Source organism: Ovis canadensis, chromosome 3, assembly GCF_042477335.2.
Source record: "Ovis canadensis isolate MfBH-ARS-UI-01 breed Bighorn chromosome 3, ARS-UI_OviCan_v2, whole genome shotgun sequence".
NCBI classification, from domain to species: Eukaryota; Metazoa; Chordata; class Mammalia; order Artiodactyla; family Bovidae; genus Ovis; species Ovis canadensis.
In genome coordinates, this window is record NC_091247.1 from 26173486 (window position 1) to 26192500 (window position 19015).

General features: G+C 43.8%; 1 long non-coding RNA gene across 1 annotated transcript in view; it reads left to right on the top strand.

The window, feature by feature from the left end:
• Nucleotides 1-10313: 10313 nt before the first annotated feature.
• LOC138435484 (uncharacterized) overlaps nt 10314-19015 on the top strand; it is a 9868-nt gene continuing 1166 nt past the window's right edge. The window contains exons 1-3 of the long non-coding RNA XR_011255123.1: nt 10314-11098; nt 15138-15261; nt 15653-15853. This is a non-coding gene — a long non-coding RNA (uncharacterized lncRNA). The remainder of the gene's footprint in view (nt 11099-15137; nt 15262-15652; nt 15854-19015) is intronic.

The following is a 19015-nucleotide window of genomic DNA, read 5'->3' on the forward strand; positions in this document are numbered from 1 at the left end:
GCTCAGTTGAAAGACACTGAGTGAGGTTGGACTGAAGGATTAGGTGGAAGGCTGGCCTGCCATCTTTCCTTAGACTGGCTACCTTAATAGAGTTTTTCCAATAGAATAAAGATATCTTATGAAAGCTTTCTGCTGCAATGAAAGGACATTTCTTCCTGGCCTGTTGACAATGGCTTTCTCAGGCAACTAGGAAATTTACAGAAGTGGTGGAGGCAAGTTGTCACACTGCGCAGCAGTCACAATAGAGAAACCCACTCATTTTAATTAAAAGCTTGGTCTGCCAGAGACTTGCCTGAGAACTGGACACCCTGAGATCTGAGCACCCGTGGTGGTCTTATACCACCAGGGGGAAGCTAAGAATGAAAGAACTGTAACAGGACTGAAAATGACAGGGGTAAAACCTAGGGGAGTTTTACCCTAGAGAAATTGAGCTCACAAGCAGCACATTGGCCCACTAGCAATTTTATTTTGACAAACCAACTTCGTAATGACAAATAAAGCTTTCTAGACAAATGAAAAAGGAATGACAGATTACCAACCTCCAGCTAACACCCCAGCCAGGTTCATTCAGTACATGCGGAAATTATACTTGCAGATACTTTCTTGATTGGGGAAACTATACTAAAGGAGATCTCAACCTAAAATGACCAAATTGGGGCTCTTTTGATATTTCAAAACTATTTTTTTTTCTGTACACAGAAAAAACCTCCTTGATTGAACACCTTTTCAGAATACTAATCTTAAGGAAACAAAAGCCTTTCTAGGGAGAACTCTCATTTCTCCTCCTGTGCCTTTGAGACGTAAATATTCTACCTGATGTTTGAACTTTGTGTGTCTGTTTTGAGAACGTGATCTCTACATCCAGAAGGTATACTTTTGGTGTCTATCGAATAGAATGGAATTCTGAGTAGTCTTTGTCTGACTGTGTCAACTCTCAGCGGCTTTTTCCTGTTTTAACCTTTGTTGTGTCAGCCTATACAACAAAGGCCTTTGTTTACTTTCTTAGATTATTTTTTGGGGTAAACTTTCTGGGTCTTGCATAGGTGGCATCCTTCACACACTTTTGTGGGACTGCCTCTTGGGTCTTACTGGTTTGAGTCACTATTAAGATATGTCTCATTGTGCTTAGTTGCTCAGTCGTGTACGACTCTTTGCGACTCCACGGACTGTAGCCCTCCAGGCTCCTCTGTCCATGGATTTTTCCAGGTAAGAATACTGGAACAGGTTGCCATTTCCTCCACCAGGAGATCTTCCCAATCCAGGGATTGAACCCATGTCTCTTGCTTTTCCTGCATTGGCAGGCAGATTCTTTACAACTAGCACCACCTGGGAAGCTCATATTTCATTAATAACCTAATGATTGATCTTTTTTATTTAGGCAGAACTGTGCTTTATCTTCTAAATACATCTGTTTTTTTTCCCCCACCTTATGCTTTTTATTTTACAGTGGTCTTCCCTGTTAACTCAGCTGGTAAAGAATCTGCCTGCAATGCAGGAGACTCCGGTTTGATTCCTGGACCAGGAAGATTGCCTGGAGATGACATAGGCTAGCCATTCCAGTATTCTTGGCCTTCCCTGGTGGTTTAGTTGGTAAAGAATCCACCTGCAATGAGGGAGAGCTGGGTTCAATCCCTGGGTTGGGAAGATCCCCTGGAGGAGGGAATGGCAACCCACTGCAGTATTCTTGCCTGGAGAATCTCCATGGACGGAAGAACCTGGCAGGCTGCAGTCCACGGGGTTACAAAGAGTCAGACACGACTGAGCTACTAAGCACAGCACATAGCCAGTTAACAATGTTGTGATAGTTTCAGGTGAACAGCAAAGGAACTCAGTCAATCTCCCCCAAACTCCCCTCCCATCCAGGCTGCCACATAACACAGGGCAGAGTTCCCTGTGCTGCACAGTAGGTTCTTGTTGGTTATCCATTTTAAACAGAGAAAAGTGTACGTGTCAATCCTAAACTCCCTAACTATCTCTCCCCCTCATTGGAAATACATCTTAAATCCACTTATGTCTCTCTCCCCCAGCCACACCCTCACTCAAGTCACCACCGTTTCATCTGGGACTCTGTACATTGTCTTTATGTGTCATCTAATGGCCACTTTTACTTCTTCCCTGGTGGCTCAGTTGATAAAGAATCCACCTAAGATTCCACTTGCAATGCAGGAGACCTTGGTTTGATCCCTGGCTTGGGAAGATGCCTTGGAGAAGGAGATGGCAACCTACTCCAGCATCCTTGCCTGGAAAATTGCATTGACAGAGAAGCCTGATGGGCTATAGTCCATGGGGTTACCAAAGAGTTGGACATGACTTAACAACTTGTGGATACCGTCCCCAATTCATTCTCCTTTCTGCATCCAGAGTTAGAAAAGTGTCAGAGAAGGTGGGGTTGGCAGATTGGGTGGCTGGGCTGGGTGAAGAGAAGAGAGACATGCTGTGAGAGTGATGTCTTGGAGGTCACTCCAGGCGTCCCTGCCCAGAGAAGTCACATGTTTCTCTCTTGCTTGTTGCTTGTTTGGCAAAGGGGTTTTAATTAGTGCAAAGAAGCAGGCTGGACTCATTATCCCAAGGCAGTGATTCTGTTCCAGAACAGGGAGAGAGAGCCAGCATTTATGCCCAGGAAATGCTAGAGCTGTCAGGGATATATGTGTTTGTGACAGTTTCCTGCGAGTGACCCAGCCCATACATTAGTACATGCATCCTTGTTTTACAGATGCCAAGCATACATCAGAATTACACAGAGAACTTTTTACAACAGTTTCTGAGTCTATCTTCAGGAACTCTGATTTTGAGAACTCAGAGTGGGTTGAGACACTATTGTACCTACTATAGAAAATAATAAACAGAAATTTCAACTAAACAGAGTCAGGAGACCAGAAGGGGGAGCTCTCAAACTCCCATAGCAGAGCCCAACAGGAAGAAGAAAGACTTCTTTCTTGGCAAAGACTTTACCAATGAAAAGTCTTGGACTCTTTGTATAATAGAGCCCTCCCAACTCCCTTCCCCTTCTATAAAAGGGTTCACCTTTCCTTGGTGTGCAGGGATTTGCATGTAGCTTTCCATGGTTGCAGACCCTCAACTGCAATACTTTCCTAATCCTGAAGAAACTTATTTTTTGCTGGAGAAATATCCAACAGTCTATTTCAGGACAACACCACTAAATATTAAATCCCCTTTTCTCCCTCCCCTTAGTCTCTGGCAACCACCATTCTACTTCTGTCTTTATGAGAGTACTCTAGGTACCTCACGTAAGTGACATCATACATACTGTCTTTTTGTGACTTGCTCAAGATAATATCCTCAAATCTAATCCATGCTGTTGTGTATGTCAGCATTTCCTTCCTTTTCAAGGATGAGTAATATTCCACTGCATGTATATCACATTTTGTTTATTCATTCATCTGTCAATAGACCCTTGGGTAACTTCTGCTTTTTGACTCTTGTGAATAGTACTTTCGTGAACATGGGTGTGTACATATCATCTTTAAGACCCTGCTTTTAATTCTTTTGGTGATCTGCATTGACTATCAGCTTCCCAGGTGACTTTAGTACAAATGGCACTCAGCCTACACTTTGAGAATATGGATGTAGTGGAAAGCACCAGCTAAGTGTGGATGCGGTGTCCCTAGGCAATGATCTGTCCCAGCATTCCTCAAAAGGGATTGTTTGAACCAGAGCATTTAATGTTATGTCCCGAAATGAAAATGCCAGAAGGTAAATTTTAATCTAGAGGCTAAGCCTTCAAAGGTAATATTTGTCAAACAGTTGTGAAAAGTACATTGTTCACAGAATTGAGGTTATTTTCTCTCCTAGACAAGTAAAAATGTATTATTTTATTAACCAAAGATGCTTTTAGCCTGTGCTAGACCTAGTTAAGCATTTTCATATATGTCTTTCATTGATCCTCACCACAGCTCTGTAAGAAAATCATTTATTTTTAATTTTCCAGTGTGGAGATTGAAGTTTAGAGACTGTGCATGACTTGTACTGTTCATGGGGTTCTCAAGGCAGGAATACTAAAGTGGTTTCCCATTCCCTCCTCCAGTGGACCACATTTTGTCAGAACTCTCCACCATGACCCATCCATCTTGGGCAGCCCTACACGGCATGGCTCACAGTTTCACTGAGTTAGACAAAGCTGTGATCCTTGTGATCACAAAGAGCTGGACGCGACTGAGGGACTCAGTGGAACAGATGACTTGTACAATGTCATGTAACTGGCCTTGACTAGACTCCTGCCTCAGAGTACTCTGCACTATACTAGGACATAAATGGAATTGGAAACAGCGTGCCTTTGAGCCTTACTGCTCAGAAATTCACAGATAGAGAAAAGACATGGACTTGATCTTGGCTGGTGAAGGCAGGGCTGCACTGGGCACACGTGACTGAGGTAGAAACGAGAGTGGCTGGGATGGCCACACACACAGGCAGGAGGCCTACGGGGCTGTCCCAGGCAGAAGTAGTGAGAAGCCGAGAGAAGCAGCGGGGTTCTGCCCAAGGAGAGAGTGGAGGCTTCCTGGGTAAGCAGGGGCCTCCTTGGTGTGACCACCAAGGATTGACCAGTGTAGCTGGGCAGAGGTTCTGGTGGGAAGGACGGGCAGGTTACAAAGTACAGTGCTCACTGCATTTGCCCTTCTTCTGCCCCATCCCTCTTTTCCTGACTTCTTCCCTTCTATTCTTTCTTGAGGGAGAGAATAGGGAAAGTCTTGCCCACCTGCTCTGGCCTGGAAAGTCACACCCCATCCTGGGCCTCGGTTTCATACTGGGGACAATCACAGAGTAGTAAACTGAATTGGTGGGTGGACACCCCTCTTTTTTCATTGGCAAAATCCCTTTTGCCTCTGCTGAAGCCTCCTGCTACCTGAGATGCCAAATCATGAAAATTTCCAACCCATTTTGAAGAATGAAAAGACTTAGAAGGTGATCAAGGTCCCTAGGCTGAAGATTTCAGAAAGGTCTTGGTAAAATTCTTCTGCAGGAGAGCTGTGCTGGTGACTTGACAAATGCGGAAGAACCAGGCTGTCCCAGCAAGATATCTCCCTCCCTTCTCTCCCAACTCCCCAGTAGATCCTGTGACCAAGAAAAGGCAGGAAAGCTTCTAGACAGAAGGATTCTGATGGCGTGTGGGACATTTCCTGTCTTCCCAATGCACTTTTCCTCAATGTGTGTGCTTCCCAGGGGTACTGGATGCAAGGAGGGTGTCTCCTCTGATCTATGACCTTGGGACAGTGAGGAAGAAAATGTGTGGGTTAAGTTTTTGGAAATAACTTATGCCTTAAAGGGGCTCCCTTGTGGCTCAGTTGGTAAAGAATCCACCTGCAATGTGGGAGACCTGGGTTTGATCCCTGGATTGGGAAGATCCCCTGGAGAAGGGAAAGGCTACCCTCTCCAGTACTCTGGCCTAGAGAATGCCATGGACTGTATAGTCCATGGGGTTGCAAAGAGTCGGACATGACTGAGTGACTTTCACTTTTCACTTATGCCTGAAAGAATGAGGAATTGGGTTTCATATATGAGGATTCACCCACCTCACTGATTTAGAGATTTAGCTGTTATAGGAGCCCGTGTCCCTAATTAAAGAGCAGCTCAGAACTTCCAAGTTAAGGCCCTTTCTTCTGGAGTTTCCTCTTCCAGTAAGGACTTCTCTGCCTCTTGTCTGCTGTCAGGTGACCTCTGAAATCCTGAGGTGCCCATGTAGACGCAGTCCCCATGGCTCCTGCTGGCACTCCAGACGTGGGCTGGGACTCTCAAAAGACTGCACTGAACCAAAGGGAAACCTTTAGGGAGACAGCCACAAATGGCAAGATGCATGAAGCAGTACAAATCACACAATATGGGCTTTTGAACTTGACCATGGCTGGCAGATGCAGCCCGTGGACGTGTATGTCCTCTTGATCTCACCATCTGTCTGGGCCAGTTTCCAGGCCCTTGTTCAGGACACCTGACTCCACTCTTAGATCGCAGAAGGCCGGCAGACGCAGCCCTCTCTGATGCCTCAGAATCTTTTCATGGTCAAGGCCAAGAGAATTTTCTAGCCCTTTTGCCTTTTCTCTCAGCTATGGTCAGACATGGTAACTGTCTTCATGAATAATTCCACTTTTTGTGTGAGACCCCAACCATGTCTAGCGTGTTGCCTGGTCCCTAATACAAGGTAAAAACATCTTAATCCTACACCCTCTGGAGGAGGGTGTGGCAATCCTCTCCCATATCCTTGCCCAGAGAATCCCATGAACAGAGGAGCCTTGTGGGCTACAGTCCATAGGGTTGCAAAGAGTCAGACACGACTGAAATGATCGGGCACACGTGCACGCACGGTGACTTTAAGGATCCTTAAAGCATCACTGCTCATGCCTTGGGACCACTGCAACCTTCTGACATGACAGCGCGCCAGAGCCTTTATCGGTTCAGACGAACAACACACCAGGTTTACTCTACCTGCAAGCATTTTGTGTCACCGCTAAAACACTACCTGTCTAATAGAGTAAACGAATTAGAGTGAGTGACGTACTTAGACCTATTTCAACCGAACTTTGCGTGAATTTTGACTATAATGGTTCTTTTCTTTTTAGGAGGAATGAGAGATGAACACCTTCTTGCAGATTAAGCTCACATTTTCCTGCCTTCATCAACAAGTAGGTCAGATGTAAGCATAATTAGTCAGTTCCCCAGACAGGAGACTCTGGGCCTCTGAGAATCTCATTTTCAACACAGATCCAGCTCTTCAGTCCCCGTGTCCAGCCGGAATCCGTGCGGGGGCTGTGATAAGCTCTTAATTAAGTCTGTTTGCATTAGGGTGCTTAAACTAAACAGGAGTGTGAGGGATGGAAAATGAACCAGGTGCAGACTCAGTCTGGATTATGCTTCTGGATTTCTCTCCACATAACCTTGGGAAAAAATGTTCACCTCTTTGAGCCCCAGTTCTGCCCTCCTTCTTTTTTTTTGTTTAATGGAAAAAAAAAATACCAGTCTACTAACAATCACACTGCTTTGTAGGTACAAACACTTTCTACAAAACACTTTAAACTAGTTCACACAAAAATGTTAGTGACCCATCGATTCATCGTTTTTTGTGTTTTTTTAAGTAAGCTGAAGTATCCTAATGTCTTGGAATTTATGGAACTGGGTGCTAGGCTTGGCACTTTGTAGATAGAATCTCATATGGATTTCCCTGGCGGCTCAAGCAGTAAAGAATCCGCCTGCAATGCGGGAGACCTGGGTTTGATCCCTGGTTTGGGAAGATTCCCCTGGAGGAGGGCATGGCAACACACTCCAATATTCTTGCCTGGAGAATCCCCACGGACAGAGAAGCCTGGCGGACTACAGTCCATGGCATTGCAAAGAGTCAGTCATGACTGAGTGACTAAGCACAGCACACAAGGCTGAAAATAATCTCAAGCAGTGGTTCTCAGTCTCTGTATGCCTCGGAATCTGCTGGTGAACTTATGAATACAGATCCCTGGGTCCCACCTTCAGAGTTCCTGATTCAGTAGTTCTGGGGCAGGACCTGAGAATTTGCATTTCCAGCAAGGCGATGCTGATCCTGCTCCCTGAGAACCATGTATTGAGAAGCACTGCCATGAGGCTTGTATTCTGTTATTTCGATCTCACTGGTGAGGGCTCTGGGACACAGAGAAGCAAAACCATCTTTCCCTTTATATTTTGAACATTCTTTCTTTAAAAAAAACCCAAAATCCCATCCTACCACAAAATCATAATGGAATTCTCTAACGCTGGCTTCTTAATATTTTATTATGGCTTTTCTTTTATAACTGTTTTGTTAACTTGGTATTGACTCAGTACAGTGTGAGATAGGGAACCAGTTTTATTCATTTTTCCATATAGATAATGAAATACTCCAGCATCTCTTAATGAACAATCCTTCTTTCTTCTCTTACCTTTCCTCTTCTTCCTCTATATTTCTCTTTTTATTCTTGTCAAGGTTCAACATCTAGTAAGGCAAGTCATTTACCTTGTCCTTTCCCAAAAATGTCTAGATCTTATCCTTTTCTCTTTCCTATTTGTATTAGAGTCATTAATTTTCCAAGACCCACACACAACTCTGTAAGGATGTTACTTACAATTGCATTGAATCTTTGGATATATCAGGGATAATTTGGCAAGTTTACAATGTTAAATCTTCTTTTCAAGGGACATTGTATGTAACTCTGAACTATCTTTCATCGTTTTTTTAGTCTGTCAACAAAATTTTATCATATTCTCCATAAGGATCCTGCATATCTTTTGTTAGATTTATTCCTAAATATTATCAACATTTTCAATTGTTATTGTTGCTATTATACAGGTATGCTTTATCTTAAACTTAAAATTTCTAGATATGTACTGTTGACATATAGACATATAATTAAATTTACACCAAATTTGTATCTTGTAAATTTGCTAAATGCCAATCAATTCAAATAATGAGTCATAGATTATCTTGCATTTCAAACAAAAATTATTTACCTACAAATAATATATCTTGTCTGTCTCCCCCTGGTTTTTATCCCTCTTATTTATTTATTTTTGTTAAGGTGCTAACTAGGCCTCCAGTACAAGGTTGAGTAGAAGAGTTTACAGAGGTTTTTCTTTATCTTATTCCTTTTCCTTTTATCAGAGTTCTGAGGCAAGGAGTTATTTCCCTTGAAAACTTTGCTAGTGAAATCTCTCCCCTTACAAAGTCAGGATATGTGATAACATGGATTTGTAAAATAAAGGTAGCCCACATCAGCCAATATATGCTTCAGTTCTGAAGTCATGGCAAGTCTATTTCATTCAACCTAAATGCAGATTTAAAAGTGAATAACTGGGAAACATCTTTCATTAAAGAAGATGGTAGTATTGAAATTAGTAATTCTCCTGTACATGTGTATAACACTTATACAATAGAACCCTTTCTGGAGGACCCTAAGCTTCCTAACCTAGAAACATTGCGTATCCTTCCCTCGCAGGACTCATGGGAGCAGCAGGGATCAAAGCTCAATACTAATAGATTCTTTAAAAAAGCGTATCAGGAAAAGATTGAATTAGTAGAGTGTCGGTGGTAAAGGTTTCACATTATCCCTAATTCTGTGGTGGCCTATGTTCCCCATAGAGTTCACGGGTATTAGAGATAGAAACTAAAGGAGTAAGGGTGCAAGGTTGCTTTTTTGCAGCTTGATGCCTGGGCCCTCTGTGGCCGAGTCTAGCTCGGCCATGTGCTTGCCTCTGCAACCCAACCAATATTTCAGTTCAGTTCAGTTCCATCACTCAGTCATATCCGACTCTTTGCCACCCCATGAATCACAGCACGCCAGGTCTCCCTGTCCATCACCACTCCCAGAGTTCACTCAGACTCATGTCCATTGAGTCAGTGATGCCATCCAGCCATCTCATCCTCTGCCGTCCCCTTCTCCTCCTGCCCTCAATCCCTCCCAGTGTCAGAGTCTTTTCCAATGAGTCAACTCTTCGCATGAGGTGACCAGAGTATTGGAGTTTCAGCTTTAGCATCATTCCTTCCAAAGAACACCCAGGACTGATCTCGTTTAGAATAGACTGGTTGGATCTCCTTGCAGTCCAAGGGACTCGCAAGAGTCTTCTCCAACACCACAGTTCAAAAGCATCAATTCTTCGATGCTCAGCTTTCTTCACAGTCCAAATTTCACATCCATACATGACCACTAGGGAAAACCATAGCCTTGACTAGATGGACCTTTGTTGGCAAAGTAATGTCTCTGCTTTTGAATATGCTATCTAGGTAGGTCATAACTTTCCTTCCAAGGAGTAAGTGTCTTTTAATTTCATGGCTGCAGTCACCATCTGCAATGATTTTGGAGCCCCCCCAAAATAAAGTCTGACACTGTTTCTACTGTTTCCCCATCTATTTCCCATGAAGTGATGGGACCAGATGCCATGATCTTTGTTTTCTAAATGTTGAGCTTTAAGCCAACTTTTTCACTCTCCTCTTTCACTTTCATCAAGAGGCTTTTGAGTTCCTCTTCACTTTCTGCCATAAATATGATGTCATCTGTATATCTGAGGTTATTGATATTTCTCCCGGCAATCTTGATTCCAGCTTGTGCTTCTTCTAGCCAAGCATTTCTCATGATGTACTCTGCATATAAGTTAAATAAGCAGGGTGACAATATACAGCCTTGATGTACTCCTTTTCCTATTTGGAACCAGGCTGTTGTTCCATGTCCACTTCTAACTATTGCTTCCTGACCTGCATGTAGGTTTCTCAAGAGGCAGGTCAGGTGGCCTGGTATTCCTATCTCTCAGAATTTTCCACAGCAATCAATTTTCCACAGAAAGCCTTCCTCAGCGATCAATGCGAAGAACAGAAAGGGAAAGACTAGAGATCTCTTCAAGAAAATTAGAGATACCAAGGGAACATTTCATGCAAAGATGGGCTCAATAAAGGACAGAAATGGTATGGACCTAACAGAAGCAGAAGACAGTAAGAAGAGGTGGCAAGAATACACAGAAGAACTGTACAAAAAAGATCTTTACGACCAAGATAATCACGATGGTGTGATCACTCACCTAGAGCCAGACATCCTGGAATGTGAAGTCAAGTGGGCCTTAGAAAGCATTACTACGAACAAAGCTAGTGGAGGTGATGGAATTCCAGTGGAGCTGTTTCAAATCCTGAAAGATGATGCTGTGAAAGTGCTGCACTGAATATGCCAGCAAATTTGGAAAACGCAGCAGTGGCTACAGGACTGGAAAAGGTCAGTTTTCATTCCAATCCCAAAGAAAGGCAATGCCAAAGAATGCTCAAACTACCGCACAATTGCACTCATCTCACATGCTAGTAAAGTAATGCTCAAAATTCTCCAAGCCAGGCTTCAGCAATACGTGAAGCGTGAACCTCCAGATGTTCAAGCTGGTTTTAGAAAAGGCAGAGGAACCAGAGATCAAATTGCCAACATCAGCTGGATCATGGGAAAAGCAAGAGAGTTCCAGAAAAACATCTATTTCTGCTTTATTGACTATGCCAAAACCAATGTTTACGTGTTTCCAAATCACATGGTGACGCTGCTCAGCTTTTTCTTGGATGCCATCAATGTGCGCCTAGGTCAGTGCCTTTCAAAGTGGTCACTTGTTGGTCTACAAAGAGGTAAGTGCAGAAAGTGAGAGTAGGCATGTAGATCTTTTGAATACAAATTGATATTGTTCTGGCATTTTTACTGTATTTATCAAAAGTGTCAGTTCATGGGGGATGAGACATTATAAAAATTAAAGGTCCTTTATTGCAGAGAATGTCCCTGACATTTAACCTATTGTTTTGTTGGAAGATTTAAGGAGAAAGGATCATCCCAATTTTTAATTTTTTAAAAAAATTTACTAATTCCCTCTGCCTGCTGCACTGACAGAATTTCTTCTTGAACCTGAAGGCTCAGCTTAATATTACTTTCACATGTACATCCTCTGACAACTTTCACCAAGTCAGACTTATTGCTTGCTTTCTGGTGCTCCCCCACACCTTATAACTTTATCCACTGTTGTTTCATTTTTTGTTTTATAGATAGTTGTCTAGGTATCTGTCTGTCTTCACTGGACATTAAGCTGTGAGCCATCAAGGGCAAAGATCATGTTCTGTTTCCACTTGTTAGAGAGCCTGTATCACTGGCATCTCCTTTTTGAACACTGCAATTCTGTCTGTACAAAGCATATAGAACATACCAAGAAAATCTTTGCAGAAAAGTGTATAGCTTCCTTATATGCATTACTCATCATATAATTAATTTGGTGTGCTGCCTCTGTCATGAACTGCTATACAAGAAGGTGAACAAGTGACTAAGACCCGTTAAGTTTCTGTCTTCGTACAGTTTACATTCTAGTGGGAAGGAATGAATGAATGATAAGGTCAGTGTCCAAGGTGTATTTGAAGAAATACAACAAGGCCCCATGAGTAGTGATGTGCTTCTCCAGCTTTATCATCTCGAGACATTTTTGTCTGGGCTTGGCGAGACAAATCAACCAGGGACAGGCAGTCTGGCTTCCATAGAATCAGACAGAGAGGCTGCACTGAAAGTGCTCCAGGAATAGGCACCAGCCCCAGGATCACTCATTTCAGGGCCCAGTCTTGACATAAAGAAGTCCTGCTTGGTAATCTTGTCACATTGACAGTACTTTGTGGGGACACCCTTATCGTTGTGTCTCAGCCTCACTGTGCGAACTTACAGATTGTGCTGCCAAGAAGGATCATTTAAAAACCAACAACATGAGGGAAAGAATAGAATCAATTACTTACTCCTAAAAACCAGGGCCTCTATTTTGGATTTAATTCTGTCCCTGCCAAGCGTAGAGTCCAAGATACCTAAAGTAGAGCTATTATTTCAAAATGTTTCAAAACGATAGACTAAATTTGTTTGAGCAATAACTTCTGTAATCAAGACCAGTGGTTTCTGAGACTTCACTTTTTCTTAAGAAGCAGCACCCTTTATTGGGACAAAATCTTATGTGAAAGCTAAAGTTACAAACTGGATTAATCTATTCATTCCAAAGGTATTACTTGAGCCCTGCCAAATATCAGACATGTACTAGGCACTTTTATCACTAGTAGTAAACAAAAGAGAAAAATGATTGGTTTTCAAAACGTTTACACTCAAGGGACCTCCCTGGAGGTCCAGCAGTTAAGACTCTGTGCTTCCATTGCAGGGGACTTTGGGTCTATCCCTAATTGGGGAACTAGGCCCCTGTATCCTGGGTGGTCCCCCAAAACGTTCACATCCAAGTGTGTGTGTTAGTTGTTCAGTCATGTCTCTTTTTGACCTCATTGACTGTAGCCTCCCAGGCTACTTTGTCCATGGAGTTCTCCAGGCAAGAATACTGGAGTGGATAGCCACTCCCTTCTCCAGGGGATCTTCCCCACTCAGGGATCAAACCTGGGTCTCCCGCAATTGCAGGCAGACTCTTTACCATCTGAGCCACCAGGAAAGCCTATCCAAGTGTGAGGAGAAGACAATCATAGCAACAATAACAAAAAAGGGCCACATGCCATGGAAAAAATGAAGGTGAGGAATGGACTTAGAGAATGCCAAGACTGGTGCCGTATATAGGGTGGTTAGGAAAGGCCTCTTTGATGAGTTAACCTTTGAAGAGACCTAGAACAAGTGAGAGAAGGAGCCTTTAGGATATGAGGGGGAGGAGCATTTTAAGCAAGAGAGCAAGTGCAAAGGTCCTGAGGTAGTTAGTTATATGCATGCAGAGTCCCGGGAATGGCAGGAGGCTGGTGAGGGCTGCAGCAGAGGGATTAAGGAGCAAATGAGTCTGGAGAGGTAGTGAGGAGTGTGAAGAATGGGCCGATTATGATTAAAAGCTGGTGCTTTGTTTTTTTCTGAATCCTGCATGTGATGCAAAGCTGTTGAAGAATTTTGAGCAGAGGAGGAGAGACATAGTTAGGCTAACATTTTAAATTGCGCCTCAGGAAGCTGCCCAGCTATGTATCTGTAGTAACTGGAAGGAAAGCAGAGTATATGGGTGCAAATGAAGATGTGATGAAGGAAGCATCTGAATGAAGTGAAACATCTCTTCCGATTGATTCTCATCCCTCAGTGAATTAAGAAGAAGACTAATCAGCCAAGAGCTAGTATGGGAGAAGGGTTGTTAAGGAGAGGGGAGGGCAGAAAATAGCTTTTCAGCAGAATGGAGGAGTGAATGAGCTAAGAAAATGAAAACTGCCAAGGAGCACAAAATCCTGGTCATGAATTCATCATTTGTGATCCTGAATCCAAAGGGAGACCAGTCAAAAGGGCTGGGTGCTATTCTCCAGCTCCAGTTTGGTTTTGGTTGATACCTTCTTCATCAATCTGCCCTGATAGCTTAGTTGGTAAAGAATCTGCCTGCATTGCAGGAGACCCTGGTTCGATTCCTGGGTTGGGAAGATCTGCTGGAGAAGAGATAGGCTACCTACTCTAGTATTCTTGAGCTTCCCTGGTGGCACGCTGGTAAAGAATCCACCTGCAATCTGGGAGACCTGGGTTCAATCCCTGAGTTGAGAAGATCCCTTGGAGAAGGGAAAGGCTACCCACTCCAGGATTCTGGCCTGGAGAATTCCATGGAATCCATGGAGTCACAAAGAGTTGGACACAACTGGGTGACTTTTACTTTAATTTCACTTTCACTTTCACTTTCTCCATTCATCTGCCATCGTCTGGTACCAGGAAGAAGGGGATGGGGTGTCTGGCTTCCCCTAAGTTACAGAAGGAAGAGCTGACTGAATGAAGATGAAGGAGCAGGGAAGAAAGGATTGTTAAAGAGAAAGAATTATTAAATGAGCCTGAGCATCTGATTCTGGGTGGGGGGAATGGGAACAGGAAAGGGCAAGATGAAAAAATACTTTAGGTCCATTCACTGGGGTCACTGAATGGTGGGGATAGATATTTGAGGTGTTTAGGAAAGTGAGGTAGAAAGATGTACTGAAGAACCAGAGGTAGTGTCTGAAATTATGGGGGAGGGGCTGGTGCCTCTAGTGTTACAAGGACTAATATGAGGCCATGGGAAGGGGCGAAGCGGGTAGAGGGCAGATGATAGGAGGAATCAATGTCAAGCCACTGAAAGACTCAAGAAGGACCATCTAGGTGGACACTGAAGCCACCAAGAATCTGGGCAGGAGTATATAGTGTTGGAGAGAGGAGAGGAAGGGCTTCATGGGAATCTACAGATGAACGGGGCGAGGGTGCTTTGCCACGGGAGCTTCTAAGCCACACAAGGGCAGTTTAGGGTGGAGACAGGGACACTGGCTAGCATGGAAGACCAATTCAATCCTCACTTCTTCTCCTAACGTAATCACTGGGGCACTACCAAGAAACATTCAGGGTTTACACAGAGGACTGGAATGTTTCAAATTGAAGGAGGAGCAAAACTTTGAAGCCTCAGGGTTTTAAATGAGCATTTTGGACAAACACAGTGCCTTACAAATTCCTTGTGTTCATTGGTTTGTGTCTCCCTGTCCTCAGGAATACCCTTGTCTGGGCTTTGTCTACCTAGCACTCCAAGCACCCAACCTCTGCAGTCATTGATGTGCGTGTGTACATGTGTGTGCTCAGTCATGTTTGACTCTGCAGCTTCATGGACTGTAGCCCACCAGTCTCTTCTGTCCATGGAAGTTACCAGGCGAGAGTACTAGAGTGTGTTACCATTTTCTCCTCCAGGGGATCTTCCTGACCCAGGGGTCATACCTGCATCCCATGCATTGACAAGTGAATTCTTTACCACTGTGCCACCTGGGAAGTCCACAGCCATTTATGCACAGCTTTAAATGAGCACCCACTTCCGGTAAGGGGTTGGGACATCTTTCTTTCCACGCTCCACCTGCTGCTGTCACATCTTTGGAGCCGCATCTTTGCCTGTTTTCTAGCCCCTTTTACCGATCTTTTGACCCTTGATTCGGGGATTGTTTATTCTCCTAGACCCAGTCTCTTCCTCCTCTGTCTTAGTGGAGCAGGACTCTATGACACTCCCCCTCTACTCCACGTCCTCAGCCTGCTTTGTGTCTGTGGAAAACTTTAGCCAAATAGTAAGTTTAATCATAGAAGTGAGAAAATGCAGAAGCAAAAGAAAGCAGTCAAACAGGACATAAAAATAATGGTTTAGTCATTAAACAAAGTCTAGGACCTTTAGTTCCTCCTCAGGGCTATAGATAGTATTTTGAACCGTATCCTTTGAGCTGTTTTGTAGATACTGAAACCCCACCAGGTGGAAGAAGTTAACTACGTGATGACCATATTGTAGCCGTGACACAGACTGCCACATTTCCAAGAAACGACCTCAAAGAAATGGGAACAAACTGATCCTGGAACTGAAGATTAACTGTTCTTAAAACAATCAAGATGACGCTGATCAGACCAAGGCCATGACCAAATTCAAGGTAACTGTCAGAGCTGACTGTGCCGTTTCTGTACATAACTTCACCTATGAAAGATCTTATCCATTGATTGTTGGCGGCAGCATGAGTTGGCCTTTGTGCATGAGTCTGCTGCCTCTCCACCTCCGTGGCTACACCAGCCTCCAAAATAAAGAACGCTTTCTTTTCGCCGACCTTGCCCCTGAGTATTGGCTTTAGAGCATTGAGCACTTTCAGTAACACTCTCAACGCTGGATGTTCACCTGGTTTTTATGGCACTCACAGTTTTGGCTTCCTCCATCAGCCATAAGCATCTTTTCAGGAGGAAGGAAGATAATGGAGCCATTTGTTCCTTAAGTAATATGATGATGTTCTAGATGGAGAACAATGCTGGATAACTGAACCCAGATAGAAACGTTACAAGTGCATAACATGAAGTGTATATGCTATGAATCATCAGTCATGGTTCTGTTTCTTTTGTGACAATGTAAAAATGTGAGAGCCTGCATCAAGATAAACAATAAACAAAGAAAACATGAAGATCAGCTTGGAGAGGAAACACTGCTACCCTATCCAGACTGTTTTTTCCCCTCCTACTAATTTTGACAAGTAGTATCTCTGTCATCTGGGTTCCTAGGTGGCTCAGCAGTAAAGAATCTACCTGCCAATGCAGGAGACACAGGAGATGTGGGTTCAATCTCTGGTCAAGAACGTTGGAGTAGGAAAGGGCAACCCACTTCAGCACTCTTGCCAGGATAATTCCATGGACAGAAGAGCCTGGCAGGCTAAAGTCCATGGGGTCACAAAGAGACATGGCTGAGCTAGTGAGCACACACACACACCTCTCTTTCACAACAACCAGGCCGATTATACTACCCCGTCCCACCCACACCCCAGTCACACACCAAGGCAGAAACATCTGGGACCAGTACCTCCCTCTCACCACCTTTCAAGTTCTTCCAAGAAAATAGATAGGCTTAGGTCCTTTTGAAAGACTTTATGAAAATTCTTTCCTTTTGCTAAACACCTACTTGCATGGGACCATGTGATTGAATGGGCTTCTCTGATATACCGATTGTCTCTGGGGGTTTCTGGCTGCTTCAGATACAGTACAACCTCCTAGAGGAGGGACTAGCACCTAGGAGCACCCAGAGCCTCACTGGTGCTTGGTTTGCTGACCTTGTCTGTTTTCCCACTGCAAGGCTGATGCCCGGATGTACAGGCAGCCTCGTGAGCAGGGAAGTTTATCCTTTGCTGAGGCAGGAGGTGATTAGAATCATAGCTGCTGGAGAAGTCTATGGATTCAGCTCTTTGCTTCTCTGCTTACACACAGTGGCTCCTTAGTCTCATAACTGATATCCTTGTGTAGCATTTTTTCACTTGTAAAATGGGGGTGACGATAGTACCCACCTAACAGATGGTAGTGAGGATTAAAATGACAGTGGGTGTAACATGCTTAGTGTCTGTAATAAAATAAACACTCAGCATACGTCTGCTACTGTGTTTGTTTCTTTTCCCCTGTGATCCCTGTGCTGGCTTCCCTCAGCAGCTCGCAAGGCTTGTAAGCTTTCCCATCTGCAGTGGTAAAGTTCCATGCTGCAGTTGTGCACACTTTATCATCAATTCAAACTGTTCAGAGCTCAGTCAAGCTCCTGGCTTCCCTGTTGGGATTTAGATAGTCCTTTGGATGTCTTGGGCAATAGTTATGATGATTAAAGCAGCCCTTTATAGTTCATTAAGTGGTTTCATAGCTTTATTTCCTTGATCTTCTCTCAGCACCAGGACTGCCACATACAGTTGTGGAGGTTGTGTACTGCTCAACTGCAGACTGCACCATTCACATTTTAATCTATACGAATGGTGCCCCCTAGAGCTCTGCACCGGACTGATTTCCACAGCCATAGCCATGAACCTGCTCATAGCTGCCCAGTGAGGTTGGTGTTATTATTCTCATTTTAAAAATAAGAAAACTGGGGCTCACAGGAATAAAAAAAATCTAAAATACAAAGTAAGAGGTTTTACAAGAAGTTTTGTGTCTGCTTCTCACAGTCTGTGTGTTTTGTCAGTTGCCAGGAAATTACCCTGGAGAGAAGCAAACAATCAATTTCAAATGGTTTGCCTTATTGCATCTTTTTCTCCACCCCCACACTGAGAAATGGAAAATCCAATAACTAACAAAGAGCACAGTAAGGTCCTTTCCCTTCGTTGAAAGGATTTAATCATTGGGGTAAACTCCACAAATATTTGTGCAGTGGATGTGGAAATGAGTTAGCGAATGCTGTTCTTCCTTGCACCAAGGCTCCTTGGAGCGTCCTGCATAGTCTTTGGGTGAGAGGGCGACTCTGAACTGGATGGGTCTGTCTGTTGTGAAGCCTGTGTTCACCAGGCTCCTAAGAATGAAGGCACACATGGATGATGACTATTGCATGTACAGCCTGTTCAAGGTCCCAGGTTCAACCTCTGTTTGTCAGGACTCATTGGAACATCGACTGAATTTCAGGCAATCAACCAGGTGTCCATTTTCCAAGAGAAAGACTGTCAGTGTACACAGAGGTTATTTTCAGTACCCATGGCTTTGAATGATCCTCCCCTCCTTTTGCAGTTTGCCTTGGAGTGGGGTCCACCAGGGTCTTGGCAGTAGGAACTGTCTGTCATCTTTCCCTGGCATCTTGTCTGCAGCAAGATTCCCTCCCATCCAGCCCTCATACTGTCTGCACCAGGGGCACACTGTATTCCACAATGCTCGTCAAATACTAATCGCTTGGGAAAGGGGGAAACAAGCTTTTTAGCAAAGCCACAAAGTTCTCTCCATAGTTCATAGTCTGACCTCAATCCATAATCTGATCCATCATTCCCGCCCCTCTCCCTTCACTTTCTCATAAACTCCTGATGCACCAGACTGCTGGTAGCTTCCAGACTTTCTGCTTCTGTTCTTGCTCTGCTTGTGGAGTCCAGGTTTCTCTGCCTGAGCAGAGTTGTCTCCTGCAGTGGCTGTTTCTCTCATGCTTGGTTTGGTCAGCAGCAACAGCTCCTTCCTTTTATGTGAGTGTCATCCCAATTTAGAAACATCTCTTTTTTAAATACTCTACTCTGCTGCCTATTAGAATCATCTTGCACGTGTCTTTTCTTTTTCTCTTCTTTTCTAAAAAAAATATCTGGCTGCAGTGGGTCATAGTTGTGACATGT